The sequence below is a fragment of the Colletes latitarsis genome, chromosome 11 (assembly GCF_051014445.1).
Source record: "Colletes latitarsis isolate SP2378_abdomen chromosome 11, iyColLati1, whole genome shotgun sequence".
Classification (NCBI taxonomy): Eukaryota; Metazoa; Arthropoda; class Insecta; order Hymenoptera; family Colletidae; genus Colletes; species Colletes latitarsis.
Window position 1 is genome coordinate 14,195,845 of NC_135144.1, and position 20,679 is coordinate 14,216,523.

At 42.4% G+C, this 20,679-nt stretch overlaps 2 protein-coding genes across 4 annotated transcripts in view; both read right to left on the reverse strand.

Annotated features, from left to right (window-relative positions):
* Positions 1–20,268, reverse strand: part of Cype (cytochrome c oxidase subunit cyclope) — a 108,102-nt gene extending 87,834 nt beyond the window's left edge. The window contains exon 1 of the mRNA XM_076777495.1: positions 20,263–20,268. The gene's annotated coding sequence lies outside the window, so the exon portion shown is untranslated. The remainder of the gene's footprint in view (positions 1–20,262) is intronic.
* The window catches only part of LOC143347880 (uncharacterized), a 93,774-nt gene that overhangs the window by 19,495 nt on the left and 53,600 nt on the right, over positions 1–20,679 (reverse strand). Inside the window, exon 1 of one of the 3 annotated variants that reach the window (XM_076777485.1) lies at positions 9,969–10,754. The exons of the other annotated variants lie outside the window; for them this stretch is intronic. The gene's annotated coding sequence lies outside the window, so the exon portion shown is untranslated. Of the gene's footprint in view, positions 1–9,968; positions 10,755–20,679 lie in introns of those variants that run through there. 3 annotated transcript variants of the gene reach the window in all.

A 20,679-nucleotide genomic window follows, 5' to 3' on the forward strand; every position in this document is an offset into this window, starting at 1 on the left:
TGCTTAATCGTTTAATAGCCGGGCCGCGTGCAACAACGTCCTATTGCGCGCGGACGTGTGCGCTCGCGGAAGGTCAGTGACAGAAAAACGAGATCACAATTTCTCGGAGCGAGAAGCCCCAGTCATCATCCTTCCGAAATTTCGATTGGCGTCGCGCTCGCAACGCCACCTGCCAAGCCAGTCTAGTACTACACTCGGCTCGAACTCATCCCACGAGTGAACGAACGAATGCGCGTACGCACGGTACACCTCCTATTACAGTACGTTTTCATCCTAAAGGTGCGTTTATGTGCCGGCTGTTAACCCCTTTCTGAAGCGAATTTAATCGCGTAAGCTCCTTGCGTACCAACAAAAACCACGTAATAATACATACGTACAAACTTTTTGTCGATAAATTTTTTCTCGAGGTGCACGCGTAACCTCGTAACGATGCGTTTCACCGTCGATCCTTTATTTCTGGCCCAGCGTGACGCGAGGGGCTTGATAATCGCAACGAGTTTGTAAAAATCGCGTTACAAGCGGAGAGAAGTTGAGAAGTAAACGGTGGCTTCGAGCAAAGTACACGGAAAGATTAAGTCACCGCGGCCGGTCTGTAATAAACTTTGTCACGCACCGAAGTACGACGAAAGCTACCACTTGCGACACTATCTCACCGTTGTGCGCTCGAAAACTCAACGTTTTCTTTTCTTTTGGCATTCCATACTTCCATGACTGTGAAATGGAAATTCCATTCTTGTTTTTTTTTTTTTTTTCTATTAAATATATGCTTCTTACTACAAACGTCGAACACATTGCACGGAGAAATCTTAATAAAGGAGGCGTTTCAATTTACATATAACACGATAGGCGGCGTGTCGGCTCGTTCAACGTCTCGTCGAGTGCAATTCAACCTGCCGGCCACCGATTACACGACGCACATCGAACCGGCCTAAACGCACCTTAATAACACGTTCACGACTCCGGTCTATTTTCGTCCACGGATTCGCCATAGAATGAGATCAGTGCGCTAAATTTACAGCGGGTCCCTCCTTCTCTTTACGCGCTGGAATGTTATCCTCTCTCTTATGCTATGTTCGCTGGATCTTGCGTGGCTTTCGTCGTTAAATAGAGTCGTTTCGAATCGCTGTGGTGTCGTCCCGTAGAAAATGGTCCGCCATAGGCGTGGAACAGCGACAAATTCTCTTCGAAATTGAAATTAGAGACACCGACTCGAATCAATATTTTCGCAAAAATTTGTATTCGCAAATTGGGACAGCTATTTATTAAAATACCATACTGCAGTCTATGTGTAATTATTTAAATAATAATAAAGATATTAATATATAAATTTCGGTACCATTGATCCATAATAATAAAAAATACTTTATTCCAAATATGATGTAATGAAACAATATTTCGAACATTATTTCCGTTGTAACTGATTTAATGGCTGTCGCGGTCTATAAATACCGAGAAGTATACGGATGCTTCGCCTCGACCCTTTTTTCTTTTTTTTTTTTAAGTACGCGTAAGTACCTAACCTCACAAAAACGTCTTGTGTATGCGCACGTGTGTGTTTACCAGTCGCCTTAAAAAGAAACGATGCTCGGCCGCTGTGCGTTAAATACGCGCACGTGCGGGTCTAACGAATTCAGTGTGCGTGTCAAGAGAGTGTGTATCCAACGACCGTTTGCAAGGGCAAGCTCTCGTTTAACCGCGCTCACCAAAACAAAATGACACAAGATGTTTCTACTCTTTCGAGGAACCTGTAGCTATAGAGAGGTTGTTCTTTAAACAGCGAATTCGCATTGTCGCGCGTTTACTGGGATTGAATTATTAACGAGTTACATGGAAACGGGTGAAAAGGCGAATATTTACGACGAAACATGGAATCGATAAAGAAAACTGTCGAGGGAACATAAAAGATCGTAACGCGTGTGTACGCGAGAGGCGTGCGTGTCGCTCGGCGTAAAGTATACGGAATAAAAGCTTTCGATATCCCCTGCGTTTCCGTTCACGTAAATTTTGTAGTAAGATGCACGTGCGTATCGTTCTATTATGACTGTTTGTTCGTCAATGTGCGTATTGTGCGCTTCGATGCGTCGTGTTCGAGCAACAAAAGAAGAGAATCGTACGCGAGACGAGATATAATTTTTTTCTTTTACCAAGAACGTTAAGGCATTATTTTACGACACGTTCAAGCGTAAAAGTCGAATCAACGCATTCACCAACGCAGTCCTCCCGCGTCGTTACGATAAAACTGTAAAAATGTCAAGTTTTTTCTTGCCGTGAATCCATCGTGTTCGTTTCCAAAAAAGTGTATTCAACGAAATCAAGTTCGATTTTAATATTGGTTGTAGAAAAATTAGCAAAGCATCGATATGAAATTTTATTTTTAGCATTTCGCTTGGCCACCAGAAATTTAACGTTTTCACTTTTCGTAGTTGGCAGAAATAACTAAACGCGAATTCAATGAATTGAAAAATCGCGCGAATTATCGCGGAAAAAATAGAGGTAAAAAATAATATTTCGCGAAAATTGTTTTAAGCAGAGCAAAACGACCGGTACCAAACGATCGTTTCGGTTGATCGGCCCCACTTCGAAAACCCCTAGCGAGCATATACCTACGGCAAACGTAATTTCCCGCGAATTCGGTCCCGAATTAACCGATATTGCTCTCTGGCTGTAACTTACATTTGCAAATTAAAATTCGCTCGCACCTTCGAATACGGTCGATCGCAAAAATTTTTGTTCGAGATACAAGGGACTAAATTTCTATAAAAACGCCATGATTTATCGTCAAAAGTTCATTCATTTCATAAATATGTACATATGTATGTATTTTGTCAATTTAGTTTAATTTTGAAACATCAATTTTATAAATTTTTATTTTTATATCCGTACGTACGGAAACGTTGATATCCCCAAATGGGTAAAAGACGATATAAAATGATCTTCATAACATTGTAACAATTGGGAATCGCCGAAAAGCCATCTGGTGATGGAATTGTGCCAACTAATCCATTCCTTGACGATTTTATTCAAAGAGGTTCGAAACAATAGCAGCAAAACATGTTTTACTTAATCGCGTACTATGATCTTTCACCTCATTGTTTTTTCATTATTCCATTTGCTGGGTAACGATCCCGTGAATCGTTAATTAAATACTCAAAACAAAAAGGAAATCACGCGCCGCGAAAATACATAGAAATATCTTTAGAGATCTGCAAACGTTGTGAGATATCTATTGAGCCACGATCGGCAACATTATTAATATCGTTAACGAGGTTATGAACCGAGAACAGCTTTTTAAAGTTATCTCTTTTTTTGTCTACCCTCAAAAACATTCAGTAAACAAAGGCGTGACGCCGGTTCGATAAAGCACGCAGAACCGTTTCCATATATTTATAACACCGCGCGAAACGTCTCTTTATTGTCGTAATTGTGGGAAAGTTCGCAGCCAGTGTAACTGACCGACCATGCTTTTTCAACTGAACGAAGATACAGGGCAAACTCGAACCTAACCTCTTACGAGTACTGTACAATACCTTCGGGCCGTCGATTTAACTGTAACTTTGCAAATTACTGACTTCAAGAGCCGCGTGAAAACGAGCCTTAAATATCATTCCGTTCTTCGCGACTCGTCATATCGATGAACAGAACAAGCTAAAGAAACTTCAAGGTTAATTATTCGAGACGAGTGTGCTGGAACAATCGTTTCCTCGGCGGAAGAATAGAACGACGGTAGAAGTGCGATTTAACGAGGAGGATAAAAAAGGGAAATTTATATTTTGACATCGTGCACAGGTCGCGGAAGCATACGTTTCGGTTCGCATTAACGACAATTGTGGTTAATTGGGTTATTTTTCGCGCGACCCTGGGAAGCTTTGCTCGATATGCTTGCACAGGTCACGACTCGGGCATGAAACACGACACTGGCCTAAAACAGAAGAGAAAAGAAACGGACGACTTCTCGATTTCATACAAGCCAGGCAGTGTGGAGACAGCCCTAACCTCTTTGACGCGCGACGGTAGGAACGACCAGGGTCGAATGTAACACGATAGTCAGCAGCCTGGCATGCCAATGTGGATTCAAGAAAATAATATTTCACAAGTAGATTAATTATATCGCCTTGCAGCAAAGTACAATTTGTGAATTAATTATTAAATACTGAGTAACAGATCGAGAACTTGTGTAACTGCAACAGTTAATTTTCTCGCTACGTTATTATCCTCTTTTACCGTATCTGTCTAATAGGCTTGATTCGTGAGGCTACGATTCTCCTTCGATAAATACGATACTTATTACTATGGCTCGATAGGATATGCGTTAGCAAGCGCGATAATCTCGAGAATGTGTTGGAGACGATTTTCAATGCTGGCGTTTAGCGACGTTGATATTGGCCCCGGGCCAAGCGCGTAACAATCACCTTGACAACAACTTTCTAGAATCTCTGACGGAATACGATTAATTTGCATTTCGGTGTTGCGAATACGCCGGTGTTTTCCTGTTGGTAAAAGTGACGAGCGGTCGAGCAAAATCGGGCTGCTCGGGGTTCGCGAGCGAGACTTCCGATCGGTAATCGATACTGGGTTACCTCAAGAAATTAGCACGAGTTTGTTTTGTTCGTTGCGCCGTGAAACTCGAAGATCGAGTGCAGGTTTCAGAATAAGTTAAAAGGAGAGGCAATTTATTTATCATAAACGGTACGAGTTTCTTAAATACCTCTTTAAATAGATATTCGAAGAAAAATTGTCGCCTCGGTGCAAACCGATCGTGTACCAGTTGTTGACGTAATTGTGGAAAGGAATGAAGAATTCTTTTAAGAGGTTAGGTCTAAAAACTATCTTGACGTCCTAATGACAATATCACAGCTCGAAAACGTGATTCCCCGCGATTAGACGAGCCTTGTACGGAAGGAAGAATCGTAGCGGCCGAAGGGGTGGAGAGGAAGGTGGGTACTAGGTTGAATACTACTTCGAGCGGCCCACTTTCTTTACTTTCACGCCGCCGTCGTTCTTCTTTCGACGCGCTCGCTACTCGGGCTTCGTAACTCGACGACGAGAAAGGCCCTATGGCGGACGTGCATACTTGCTCTCCTCGTTCTACACGCGCACACATGCGCGCTATCAACCACCACCGCGCCGCTCGCTGACTGCGAGCATGCACGCCCGTTCGCGACATGCAAGAGTAGCATCGAACAATTTCTAACGGGTTTTCGTTCCTTTGCGCGAAGAGCCAGGGAAACGCGTCGCGACAAGCTTCTGCGTTTTGGCTTCTTTTTGTTCGCGATACCGTTGTATCGATACCGAAGAGCTGAAAAATATTCTCGTTATCGGGTCTGGAAGTCTTTCGACCAGACAGTGGCCCGTAACGAAACAGTCAAGTACCATTACCGATATCGAAGAAAAAAAGTAGATTAAATTGTTACTCCAGTAACTTATCAACAAGTAAGAGGGATATATATATATAGAGAGAAAGATAGTTTCCCGTCGAAAACGGGATTTTCGTACCGTTAATTAGAAGACCGTGTATCCATTGTTCTCGGCTTCTTTTGCAAGCGCCTGCGCGAGATGGCGCGAGTGGTGGATGCCCTTTCGTAAGTCACTTTGTAATTCAACGCAGATCTGGTATGCGCGATAATACCTTTGTTTAGAGCTAGATCGTCGTTTCGATGCGCGCCCGCGCGCGCGCTCGCGGAGAAAGAGAAACGGGGCCTGCATGTGTTCGCTAGTCAAACAGCTGCGTACGTCGCGTAGCCCTACGAAAGTGGATGTATGCTCTCTCTCGACCGGGACGTAAATAGTTACGAGGCTCTTGCCGTAGAATTTTAAAGCGGAGTTAACGTCTGCCCCTCGCACTCCGCGATACGTTTAAGGCGATATCTCTGGACGCGTACGCGAAGCTTCCGTAAAGCCACCGTACGCTGCTTAAGAGATAGGCATTCTTCTCTTTTCGCGGCTCGACTCGCGTTTCATCAACTGCTATCGCCAATAAAACATATCGGCTCGTTTTCTGACCGTTGCCTAGCGACGAGGGCCTTTTCGAATCTCAGCTTTCAAATGGTTCGAAGTTTTTAAGCATTTCTAAGCATTCCTTTTCAGAATCCATTGAAGTTTTCTGAAACATTTTACGTGGAACTCTGTTTTATGAATTACATCCACTATATTTTTAACCAGTAAATTGGGCTTCCATAAATATTTTACGTTCTTCGCGTCACTGCTTTTTCTAGTTTCCTAAATTAGATTTATTACATATGTTCATTAATTTATTCTTTAATGTTACTTCTTTAGTTATAACAGTATTCGTTTGTATATTGCTGTTACTTTAATTCTACTTTAATAATATTAAGGAGTTAGATTGATTTATAATAATATCCATTTCTAAATACACGTAAATTACATCTATTACTGTATTTTGATTTTATACTTTTATTTCATAAATATCCGTCACATATGTATTTTAAACTAAACATGGAAATTTCGAAAGGCAAGAGTACACTAAAAATATTTCTAAATATTTCTAGAAATAACCGCTTTACTTTAAGTTAAAACTCCAGATACGTGTATATTTATTTCTTCCGCATTACGATGGATATACAGGGTGTTCGGCCACCACTGGGAAAAATATTAATGAGGGATTCTAGAGGCCAAAATAAGTCGAAAATCAAGAATACCAATTTGTTGATGAAAGCTTCGTTAAACAGTTATTAACGTTTAAAGTTTCGACCATACTGAATTTTTTTCTCGAAAATGCGCAAGATTTCTGGGTTATGTCTATTGACCAAAAATAATTGTAATTGACTCCCACAACCGAAAATAATTTTTCCAAAACGATTTGAAATTTTTTTTCCTGTCGAAAAATTTCACACCTTTTCGAATTTTTTTCTAGAAAGTGGGTAGGATTTCGGAGGTATGTGTAATGACCAAAAATGATTGCAATTGACCCCCGCAACCGAAAATAATTTTTTTAGAACGATTTGAAAAATTTTTTTTTCACTGAAAAATTTAGGCACCTACCCCCTGTCGATTTTTCTTAACAATTCCTTTTTCATTTTTAGTAATTTTGTTTGACGCCCTACAGAAAAGTTGTCTAATACTTTTTTGTAGGTACCCATGAGCTCTACTTCAGAAAAAAGTTTCACTGAAATATATTCACAATTGTAGGAGTTATGGCTGTTTGAAAATTGGATCATTTTTATGGGGTTTTTCTCATTTTACGGGGTCAAGGACCAACTTTTCGAATATTTTTTCGATTTGTACAGATTCTCCATCAAAATACGCGTAGTTTGCTTTTTTAAACATTAAAATCGTCCAATCCGTTCAGAAATTATGACGTTTTAAAGATTCGCATGAAAATTCGGGTAGACATTTCTGGCCAGAAATTATATTTTCGGTAAGGAATTTTTTTCTCAAAACTGAGTAGGATTTCGGCGTTATGTCTGTTGACCAAAAATGCTTGTAATTGACCCCTGCAACCGAAAATAATTTTTCCAGAACGATTTGAAATTTTTGAATTTAATTCTTAATAACTTTTTAATGAAGCCTCCATCAACAAATTGGTATTCTTGATTTTCGTCTTATTTTGGCCTCTAGAATCCTCTATTAAAATTTTTCCCACGGTTGACCGAACACACTGTATAGGTTAAGTAAAAAAAACTGACAAGAATAATTAAAATCAGTTGAAAAAACATTCACGACGAAATCGTCGGTCCTTACATCGCGATTGCAACGGTTGAGTGGCGAACACGCTCGATGACCGATGCATTATCTAAGCGGCTGGTTATGTGTGCGTCGAACCTTTATTGTTGACCGAGTGCAAGACACGTTGCGAGGTAGCGTCTCAACAGTGTCGTAAATAATTACGTGGATATCGTCGTTGAATATTAAGTGGGTGGTGTGATACGTAAATCCAACAAGATGATACATAACGCATAGGATTTAAAAACGCGTGTCTGATCGCGAGAAAGTCATAATTTTCAGTATATTTATCGAGACATTTAAATATGTTATTTCGGATTTCTATGGCGCTAAAGTTGAAATTGTAGAGAAGGAAATTATCAGTTGGTGATTTTATTCCTGTCTATTTGTAGACTCTTTCATTTTTGTTCCGTTTCCAAAGGCTGGAACTACGTCAAGAATATTGTGCGACCCAGAGATGTAGAAAGAGAGGGAGAGAGAGAGAAAAGTTGTGTCTAAATCGTCCTTGAATGTAAGCGGAGACAACGTGCGAACGAACCAGCTACAAGAATGCAACGCGCGTATGAATACACAGAATAAAGGCTTCGATAGAACGCTCACCCTGGCGAGTGAACCTTGCAACGATTAGTGGCCAATAACATTTTGCGTCACCTAAAATAGATTCGGACAGCCGGTGGTATCGGTGGACCCTGTTACCGGTCGAGTAGTCGGGGTTAATGCGGTCCCTGCGATAATAACTCGATACGTTGGCTGGAACGTGCTCTGTTCGTAAATCTGCGCGCATATGTTACTTCTTGGATGGGAAGGGAGGGCAGACTAAAGAAGGGGAGCCACCAAAGACCGCAGGAACGCAACGAGAATCATATCGAAATAATTGTCCAAAAGCTCGTTAACTATTTCGGTTCAATTTCGCTAACACATTTAATCGATTCGAATATTCTACATGTCGATGCAAAAAGAAGCATTTCAGAAAGACATTTGCTTGTGCGTTCTATATCGTCAGGGATAATGTTACTCTGACTCATCGACTCTAGAAATGGTCGAGGAAAAAAATTATCGCGTCCCTCGACCTACCCCGTCACGGAGTAAAGCTCCGAGAAATTCCCCGTCCGTCTTTCTACGATACATTTTACACGGATTTGTCCGAAACCGTTCGAAATTCGTGTAATTTGAGAACGTCGAGAAGTTCTGTAGGAAATTTTAATTTTGAATTATCACTGGCAGAGTGTTAACAGTTTCAATGGCAGTTTCTGCATTTTCCGCGTAACCACGTTAAATATTTTGTCTTGGACAGATCGGAAATCCACGTTAAAAAAATGATACGAGATACGGATTGACCAAGATCATACATTACAAGTATAAAATGTACAAAATCGATAGCAGCCGAGCAATCCACTTAATGGCATTCCCTAAGCAGCCGCTGAACGCGATAAATCGAAGGCTGCGGACTATTTAGATATGCTGTAACGATATATCGAGCTGTTGATGCAACATCAGATAGGAGGGAGATTAAACGCTAACGAACAGTTTCTCGCTGTATCCCGCCAAAAAATAAAATCGAATCGAATTTTTGTTTGTTTGACTGTTTTCGAAAAATCACTTCCCGATCGTTTGAAAAATCTAATGGACTGTAAGCGGTACTGCTAAGCGGAACTAATCTTCGAGAATTGCAAAAACGATCGTCTCTGTCGGTGACGAAATTATTGCTCAACCAATTTGCCTTCTCCATTATAACCGATTGGACGTTGGAACAGATAACGATACGCTGCGTTTTAATTGTCGACGTCCACAAGAAATAAAATGTTGTGCAATCCTAACCTTACGCCCGCATCATCCCCCCCCCCCCCTTCTCCTTTTCACCATCGTGCAACAATATCGAACAAAACGCACCACCCCGTTTTTTTTAGCAATTCACTGGTCGAGCCACCCGAAGGAGCACAACCTTTACGGTTCATCAATCTTCGAGAGTAACGCCCACGCGAAAAAGCCCCGACCGTCGTTTTTCCACGGGATTACGTTATATCCATTGATAATAGATGCTGTGTCATACGCATATAACGCATAATATCGCTGCTCTTGTCGCAAGATCGTCACGCGCGGTACTTAGCGACGGGGAGAGGAATCGTGGAACCCGCAGAGGGGTGAGGAAGAATCGGGGGAGTACGGGTGACGAGGGGGGAGTGGGAGGAGAGAGAGTCAGAAGCACAGGAACAAATGGGTGACGTGCGTACGGACGGAGGTTGCTCAACTTGACGTCGTTCTCGTGACGTCATATAAAATCATTTTACCTGTAGACGAAATCAACTGCTCTCCTCGTTGCTGTCCGCACGGATATGTCGATAGCAGAGTAGAGCGATAAAGAACACCGACGAGATGACGAGAGAATCCACAGAGAAAGGGGCGAAGAGACACACAGAGAGAAGAGAGAGTCTTCGGAGGGGACGACGGTAAGTTCTTCGCGAGTGAGCCCCGCTCTTCCTCAGAGGACGTCGCTTCTTTGTTCTTCCTTCCTGCTCTTGCTGGGTACTCTTGGAGCTTTACCACACACTCCGCTGACTAACGGAACGAAGTTAATCGGAGCACGTTTGACTCTCTTGGCGTCCCTTTGTCACTGTCGTTGTCGCACTGTTTTAAGTATGCCCAGTTGTAGATGACGCTTCGATACACCACTATGTTTTCTTACTTATTAAGTGCACTCGGACGCGACGACACGACCAGCAAGTCCCCGATTCAGTGTGCGCCTCTTGCGAAAAAGACTTGACCGATAGATGACCGAAGAAGAAAGAGAGAAAGAATGATGCGCGTATATATATATATTATATATATGCATACATAGAGACGTGTGTATATTTGCCGTATGCCGTAAACATGTACGTACGCACATTCACAGACACACACACACACACACACAGAGAGATGTGCAAGGCACGTATACGTCAGAAGAAAACACTGTGTTCGTCCTGTTGCCCTATCAAGTGGCTCCCGACCGACGACGACGATCGTACGCAACCAAGGCCGGAGCACGACTGAGCGCGTATGCGAGCCGACACCGGCCGAGCGTGTGGCCCACGATGCGGAGATACCCGACCGAACGTCGTACCGCTACGACACGAGTTCCGAGTCGTCCTCCCCTCCGCTCGCGCCCTCCCTCCTACCCCCTCTCGGCGTTCACGACCGACCCGTAGCCAGCCGCCAACCGATTCCTCGTTTCCCCTCTCGACGCTAGTCCTCTCTATATCTCCTGCTTAAACCCGTACACGTCCTTCGGTATACGAGATACACCGCGATTTTTCCTCGACGACGAAGCCCGTACCTATGCCACCACCGAAAAGCCATTCGCGCTGGAATAATCGCTACCTGTTCGTTTTTTTTTCTCACGGAATCGACCGGGGTCGTTTTCGATCGGTGCGGAACAGGTGTGGGGTACGGTGAACAGAGGGGAGAGGGAAGAGGGGTCGGGGTTAAACAGACCAGGAGAATGCTAAGTGATTCGCGCTCGATTTACGGTTTTCGAGTATATCAATGGTTCGCCGTTCCATACTAACAAAAATCGAAAGATCTACTTATGTTTCTTTTTTCTTTTATGGAATAGCGTTTCGACAATGGGTACTCTACGTCGATGGACAAAATTATAAGTTGCCCGCCTTAACTGCTGTTAATGTATCTCGTACACGAAGTATTTGATCATCTGCATTTATAGAGTGTGATAGATATAAGTGACGAGTCCTCGTTTTACATAAGTGAAATTAGAAAACAATTCAAGAATATATTTTCTTCATTTTCATAGATAGTGTCTCGTAATTTTGTCCAGCAATGTAAATCCGTGTATCTCGGTTCGCATTCTTGTAGAAATCAACGTGCGACCAGTTATCGACAGGCTACGGAACGAAAGCTACGATTTTCGAGCTCTGTACGGAAGACAGGCGAACCAAATGAACTGTCCGACAAGCCGGTAGGTGGTTTGCGTTTGATTTAATGGTAGATAGGAAGGGTACATTATACCCGATGGGGCATACGTGGAATTTAGTAGATGTACGCGCGTGTAAGTACCGTAATGCGATATGATAATGTGCCATGCGCTTTTGTGCGAACGTCCATGTGAAATATTGTGGCGAGCGCGACGGGCGTCTCTACGTGCCGCTGTGGTGAAAAAAAGAACCGGCGCTCGTATCGAAACATTAAACCTGTCCCTTAACCCTTTGTTTGGTAATGTCGTTTCCAGCCGGCCCGATGCCTGTTTACGCTGGGGCTTTCACAATCGAGTTCTCAGTTCCGTTTCTACAATTACGCTGATAATTCGGTTTATGCATATTCATCGGTCGGTAGAGTTAATTCGTTGGCCTGTTTTCGTTCGGTCTAAACGGCCCTTGGAATTTTTCACGCGTGGGGTGCCATTATAGACACAACTATATTAAAGGGAGGCGCGACTCACTTAACAAAACGAATATGTAAATAAAATGATATACATTAATCAACAGGAAAAAGTCAAATTAAAAACATTTTTAGCTTATCGCTAATCAGTTACAAAGTCATATTAACCGATGATAAATTCGTATCGCTTAACACAAACATCTTATCGTTAAGAGGAAAGTACAAGAAACGAGTATACGACTCGTAAGATAAACAAAAATAAATTAATCTTTCTTCTGTGCTGGGAGCAATTTATTTCGTTTTCTTTTTTTCTAAGGCGTATCTATTTAGTCACGAATCAAAATTACGATGTAATTGAATTGCGTAATTGAAATACAATATAATTGAACTAGCACAACCCTGCCCTAGTAAGAATTCGAAATTCAAGATGGCGGACTTTTGACCCACCTTGTTACGCGGCAGCACCGTGACGCGTTAAAATTTTTCGAGTCGTGACGAAGTGTTGCCGGTCCGTTGACCAAACAAGAGCGAAAGTGACCCGATGCGTTTAACTTATCAGCGATTAAGGCACGAGCGTCAACACGACCTCCACGCTCTCTTTCTCTGCCCCCCCTATGCAAGTGTCACGCACGTTTCTTCCTTTTCTCGAGTCAAAACAATAAACATACACACACACACACATAATACACTTTTTTCACCGCGATGAGCGAATTCGTGCGATGGAACTTGGATCTTTCCGCTTTTCTCTGCTTCGATGCGATTTAATGAGAACCTAACAGTAGGTTCGCGACCGCCATGAAGGGGGAACGAAATGGAGGGGGAAGAACGAGAGGGTTAAGTGCACTTTCGCGGGAAGTCAGTGATGCCCCGGTGTTTTCTTCCTCGATCTTAAAGGGACCCTCGCGTGGTAGCATTGGGAAAATGATGACTCCGTTAGGTCCGTTTCTTTTCTTCCGGCAAAAATAAGCGGTTCTCATTCTTCCGAGACACTGACCGCTTCCGACTCGCGCAACTGATTCTTCTTTCTTACACGTTCGTTACCGCTATTCGGTTAATTTTCACCACTTTATGATATTGTAGTGAAATTAGAAACAAAATTAATAATTAACATATTATTTTTTACGATGAGTTGTTTTACATATTTGACGAAAGTTTGATTTGAAACTCTTCGCATAGTATTTTCAAACATATTAGGTTAAGATTATCATTAATATTTTGACTCTTTCCAAAATTTCTTTTCCGATTCCAACTTATCTTCTATTGGTTACAGTGCAAATAAAATGTGCAATTTTAATTATGTCTTTGTATCTAATATTTGAAGAATAAACTATAGAGAGTGTTCAGCTACCACTGGAAAAAATTTTAATGGGAGATTCTAGAGGGCAAAATAAGACGAAAATCAAGAATACCAATTTGTTGATGAAAGCTTCGTTAAAAAGTTATTAATGTTTAAAATTTCGCCTGTGAGAACCATTATCACGTGCCGTTCTACAGGCGAAACTTTAAACGTTAATAACTTTTTAACGAAGCCTCGATCGACAAATTGGTATTCTTGATTTTCGTCATATTTTGCCCTCTAGAATCTCCCATTAAAATGTTGCCCTATGGTAACGAATACTCTGCATAAAGATTTAAAGAATAAACAATGTTATCGTCTTGTGATGTTCGACTGTATGTAGAAAGCGAGCAAGAAAAAAGAGGTGTTATTAAAAATAGGCTTTAAAACAGGAGAGTCATCAGTTGTCAATTACGCAACGAGCCGACGATTGCAAGACGTTTCGCAGCGTCCTCGTAATTCATGATTCTGGTTAGGCTTTTCGATTTTGGTCACCCATTGCATCCATCTACATATATTGGACGCGATTATGCATAGTACGCGATACGCGTGCTACATGGAAACAATTATGGATAGCGTACAGTACGTCGAATCGCGAAATTGCGGACAATCGATATTTGGCTTCAAGTCGAGCCTCCATGGTTCGTTTAATGCAAAAACCATGGGCTCTGTCGTACGTAATCCCGGACTCGCGGCGGATTACTCAAGTATGACCTTTCGGCGCAATAAGAATCGGTGGCGAGCAAACCGTTGTCTCGGAAATAAAATCAAGCTCGAGAGACTCGACGAGCGTTCGAAGGAGTATCACTGAGCGGGGTCGTTCGCTTTAAATATTACACGCGTCAACTGAATTAATAGTGGGACGAACGAAAGGATCGGAACCGTCCGTTAGTTCGAATTATTCGAAAATTCAGGGCACAGCTTACACCTTAACCGATGTTGTTACTCGATGCCCATTATTAAGAAACTCTATTTCGAATGGAGCACCGCGAGGCCAAGTTTCGGTACGCCTTTTGTCTCGAGTTATGCCGTAACATTTCAGTCAGTTCAAATGAAAGTTATCCTGCGTTAGGACGAGGAAGGGTCGACCGTGGCGGGGATGGACGGTCGACGCGGGAGGGCGAGAGGCGGAACGAGAAGGATGAGGGACGAGGGGAGAGGCAACGATGCGCAGTACGGTGCAAAATAGACGCACGGAGTTCGTACTTGTTTGTACCTAGCGGTATTCGTTTCGCCTCGGACCGACATACTTCGAGACGATATCGACTTCACTCGGTTTCCTTTCGCCTGTCTACTCTGGTGCCCTTATTGTAACACGAAATAGACGAAATAATCGTGATACCGACGCGGTTTCGATTTTTGCGTAGAGCACGTTATTCATTCCGTGTAACTTCATTTCACGATCGGTAACATTTACAAATACGTAGTAATTATTGTACCGAGTAATAAAGTACAGCGTGCGCCGCGGTACGCCGTGCAGTTGAAAGTAGGATAATTTCTTATCTACGATGTACAGTCACGGACAAAGATTTACGACGATACGTTGTAATTTCGATCGTACACACGACGTACGATCTTTTTTATCGATATGTATTTAATAAGCACCGCTTCGAACTTCAACATTTTGCAATTACAGTCGTAGTTTGTTGCAATTACATTTGTAATTACATTTTGTAATTGCAGTTTGCAGAAATGTTATTTCTAATTACATATTGTAATTGTATAACCGTAATTAACGACAGCAAAATATAATTTATAATTGTGATTCGCAGTTCCGCTTTTAACAGTGATCGTCATTCAAAAATTGATGTTATAATATATACACACCACGCAACCTGACTAAGCACTCGGTCACGCGGCACGTTACGTAGACGCTTATAAATCAGAACGCCATCGGCTGCTCGATGTGGTGGATCAAATCTAACCTTGATAATACGTTTATCATACTGCGTCTTGGTAATCTATTGCGTAACAGACTCCTTTAACAACTACACGATTGTTCGGTGTAAAGTCGTGCACATGGGGCGCCGTAAGTAATCGTGAAATCGAAACGAGGTAAACAATAACGTAGCGGTTTCTTCGATCCGGCGCATTGAGCGGTCAACGACGCTCTGATTTGCGCGCATCCGTGTCGCGCAACACGTGACCAAGCACCAGCCAGGCGGACCGGTGCTGCATGGGGAAAGCTTTTTCCCTTGAGTTTCGTGCACGAGTAATGACAATCAAGGGTGCGGAAGAAAGGTGCATGGTTGCAACGTGATGCGAATCAGGATTGCGGTGGACTCCGTTGAATATCATTACGACGCCTTGAATCATTTATCTACCACTCTTATAATGAATGAATAGATAGTTTGTAAATTACCAACGAAAATAAACAATTACATATCATTTTTATTAGGAGAGCGAAAGAACGAAAAATAAAATATAATAAATTATCAAATAAATTAAGAGAATAGGAATGCGAGTGGGAGGCAAATCGATAGTGTTATTGTAACATAACGAACTAGAAGAAGAAATAGAGGAATAACGAACTATACGTTCGATTGACCGATCGTCCAGAGAACTTCCAATCTGCCGATGGATACATAGTTCGGATCCTCCGTTCGAGGAACAACTTTGCACGTCCGGCAGAAGTTCGGGACCGAACGAAAGCGATTTTCGGCCAGCTCTGCGCTGTCGTTTCACCACTCACGGTGCGCTGAACCATGAGGATACATATTCATCGATTATAGGACGCGATCCAGTCCCGCCCCATCCCTTTTTCCACCGTCACTTTTGGAATCGAGTGGACAAACGATTCAATTTATTTACTGGACCGATGGAACGTTATATGCTGGACCGTACGAAAATTCTCGAAGTATATTTTCTTTCGAAACTCGAAATCGCTCTTAACAGATTGACGATCCATCGGGAAGATCTTCATTGCGCCTCGCAAGATCGTGTGCTCGCAAACACACAATATGTTAGAACTACTAAACAAATTAATTTAATGAAAAAAATGTTCACTAATTTATAACTGTCATATATGTTCACGAACTTAATTAAATTCTTTAAAAAAAATATTGGAAAAGTCGTCTATTTTAAAAATTGTAACGATGTCTATACGTGTAATAAATTGTATTAAAATATGTACACAAATATCCACCCAGAAAAATATTCTAGAAATGGATAACTTCGCCTAGATATCCTATACAATACGTCTAAAAATAAGTCGAAATCGTCTGAAAATTATACGTACAATTTTATTGAATAATTTGTCATCTTATAAAATTGTTTTATAATTATTTAGTAATTATTCTTTATTCTCTATCGAGAATAAAATTTAACTCTGGGTATAGTCAATGCGCGCCATCGAGTGGCTATGGCTAGCCGTGTAGTCGCGCGCGCACGCCGGACCGACGTGACCGGAGAAACAGCGTGAAACTGAGAAAGAGGAGCGCGACCGTGTACATCGGGGAGGAGAGAAAAACGTGAGTCAGGACTCGTTCCGTAGCGGAGCTGTTGGGAGCGTTGTACTCTGGGTGTCTCGTAATTGAACAGACACGAGCCACCAAACTTCCCGAGTCCGTTCCACCAGTAGGGAGAGAACTGTCCCTATTTCTGGCCCGAAAAGGGCCCGATTCCGACGGCTCGCGACCAACCCAGGATTAGAACCTTGTTTGTCATCGTCTTAGAATTTACGGATTTTCGTTTTTGAGGAACCATCATCACCGTATTTATTTTTACTTTTCCCACCGATTATACAATGTAACAGAGAGCAACTGTTGCTACCGATCGAAATTTCACCCTACATATTCGCCATCTTGCGTTCAATGTTCGATGATAAATATACATGCATACGTAAGTGCTATGAAACCTGCAAGATAGCGTATCGACCGTATAAATAAAATAAATTTAGTCGTTTCGAAAAAGTTGTGCGAAAATAATACACGAAAAGAAAAATTGTACGTTAACCTGGCAGGAGCAAACAGCTGGAAGGGACAATATGTTTCTAAACGAGGATGTGAATATTATGGTCTAAGCGTTCAGTTGGTCACGAACGCTTGGCATCCCCGTCACTGCATGAATATTTTGGAATAAATTAGTCCGAGAGCATTCACAACCTCGAAATCGTGGCCTTCGACGAACGAACACTGCCACCGACGAGTGTATCGTTGCTACGGCCACAAGGGGATTACATTTCGAGTTTTGCTTTCTTCCCGACGGAGTTTGCCTATAGATAAGGTCTGTGGGCGTCATATTACGAGGACGCCTCAAACAGGGACTCCTCAAATTTAACTACAAAATTAACGTTCTTATAATCGTTAAAGTCGTTTTGAGAATAAACTCAGCCTAAAAGTTCAAACATTATTAAAAATGGATAGTTATTATAATAAATAACAGAACAAGTAATTTTAAGTAATAAAGTAATTTTAGAGATCTAGTGTTAAAACGTTTTCATTCGCGCCTCGCTTAAGTTGCAAGACGCCCACTGCAGAGGTCGCGCCCCCTACTTTGGAAAACACTGGTACAAGGTGTCTCCGTGGGATTGCAGCTGATATTACCGAAGGGTTAAGAGGGTTAAACAGCCAAGGCCTTTCGAATTCGAGGGGTCTCTGGCCGGCGAACCGGCTCTCCTTCTCCACTCTCGTGAATTCATACCGGCGAGAGAGCGGCTGTTCTCGTTGGCTTTACGGGAAACATTGAGATTTAATATCTGGAGAAGGACGTCGCGGCGTGGCCACTGGCGGAGAAAGGAAGTTTACCGTAGAGAACAGCTGGAAAGTTGCGCTGCGCGTCGGCTTCCTAACCGAGCGTATCCTGCCCTTCTGCATAGCGTGCATCGTGTATTTTTCATGAATTATACGGACGTTGCTCGTCCCTACCACGAGTCGCAACAGTTCGTTACGATGCAACAATAATTCTTAATTTTAACAATAAGGAAACGCAACTACAAATCTTATTTAGTTTTACAATTTAAATATAAATATATTTTCTCCTAAAGGAATCGAGGATATAATCTTTATGAACTAATCTAACAACAACTAAACTTCTGTCAATTATACTACGTTGTAACAGTAATATTTATGCTAATTGTCATAAAGGTATACTTGTTCATAAAACGATCAAATATCCGTGTATCGATGCGTTTCGACTCGCAGCGAATCGTCGTGAGTCAAGAATTTCCTTGAAATTTCCTTTGATTTTCGTGTTTGGTCTCACCGACCCGACCGCTAACCGAGAAAAATTGCAGCGCGCTGAACGAAGGACGGTCGAGGAAGTGGAAGGTACATAGTAATGGCAGAATTACTAACGGCGACGGGAGAGAGAACGGCTGAGACGCGACGCTCCAACGACGAGGAGAGAGAATCGGACCGCGGGGCGTGGTGGGGGGCCCCACCAGCTTGCCGCTGGGTTAGGGGGCAGAGGGGAGGTTAACCGCGCGAAGGGGAAAACGACTCGGAACTCGTGTCGTAGCGGTACTCGTTTTCTTCTTGGCAGCGCGTATCTCGTTGCCACGAAATTGAATAACCACGATACACTGTGGGCATCGACGGACTATGCTCGCACTCTCCACTCCAGGTTCGAATTTCTTCACTCTAAATCGATCGTGACGCTTGACCAGCCTTCGATCGCCGTCTACGAAAAACAAGAAAAAGCGCGATCGTGCAGGGAAACGTATTTTCCAGAAATACAGTCCCACCGCATCGCAAAAACCACTTTTCAATCGGACTGCCACGCGCGTCGATGTATCATCTTTTTCCACCACCGATCAAAATTTCAGACGCGCCATAACCTTACAGTTTCTTGCATTTGCAATGCTGACTCCGTGGGGCATATCGAAGGACGTGTCCTTGCGTCGAGTGTTTTATATTTCGTTAATTTTTTAACATACTAGGTTTAATACAGTTCTCCATAATAATTATTAGAACTTTTATATAACGGTTCGAAACAATTATTTAGCGAGCAAGCAACGGGAATCCCGAGTGCTCGATTTGACCTATCCTAATAAAAAGAAATAATCAATGGAATATTTACTCGATAATGGTCCACGAAATATTTATTACGACGTCCGCTGGAATTGAACAGCTGCCTAACGAAAGTGACGAGGGTTCACCGAACAATCACGGGTGTTCGGGGCCACGGATTGGCATCCAATAATATTACACGAGAGCATCAACTAAAATCGTTTAAACACGGATTATCCAGTACACGAACCAGAACAAAAGGCTCTGTCTTTCTTTCGTTCCCCGCGCGACGTGAGAAAGAAAAGAGGAGACGATTCGGTGCAGCCAGGGAAGAGGAACGAGGACGGAACGAGCTAGGACTACTCGACTCGTCCCGTCCTCGTTCTTCCCTTGGCCATTCCGACTCCCTCCGTCCCGTTCGTTCTCGGGCTTCCTCCCTGTCCCTCTTGCACGCAGCTTTCGAGCACTGCGCTCTCCTATTCGAGACGCTCGATATTTTAATTCCTGCCGATCGACCGTCTCTCCTGTACGAGCCCACGTTCTCGCTTGCGAATATCATTTTCGTTCGTGAGACGCGCCGGAAATACAGGATATCGACGGTTACTTTGAGAAACATAATTTACGTAAGAGCGAGACGAAAATCGACGTGACGCCAGGCCAGTATTTTACCCCGTATATTTTCCGTAGAGTGAATATCATTGGATCGGATCGATCCGAACGTGCTTCGACAATTTCATATGTAACAATACACTCAATGTCGGTGTGTTTCCCAATACAAGACGATTCGTTTGAAAATATCCATTAATTCTTTGCGGTCCAAACATTTTTAATATTTCGTTCCAACTTAGTCATCGTGTAGTATTTTGTTAAAACGCTTATGCGGTCATAGAACAAAAGTATTAGTACACCAAGCTTTTAATTATATAATTTTTTATAAATTCAGTATACATATCATGTATTATTGTGTATATCAAAATTAAAAGCGGTCCTATTTATGTCATGTTTGAACTCATCTTAATCAGAAGAATCTGAAAAATGCGTACCATTTTTCGAAAAATAACATGAAAATTACGGAAAGTAAAACTTCGTATATTGTTGCTAACTTTCACGATTAGTTGCCAAATCTTCGTAAACTTAACCGTGCATTGTTGTATAAGATGCGTCTAAAAAGTAGAAGTCGACAAGCCAACGAGATAATCGACGAAAGAATCGTAGCGACTTAACCTATAAGGGTTCAGTGACACGTTGAAAGATGCGAACTCCTCGAGCGAAGCTGGAAGAGCCTCCACTAAATCTTAGTTCAATAAACACTCCATAGAGCGTGTTACAGGAATTACCCGGCGT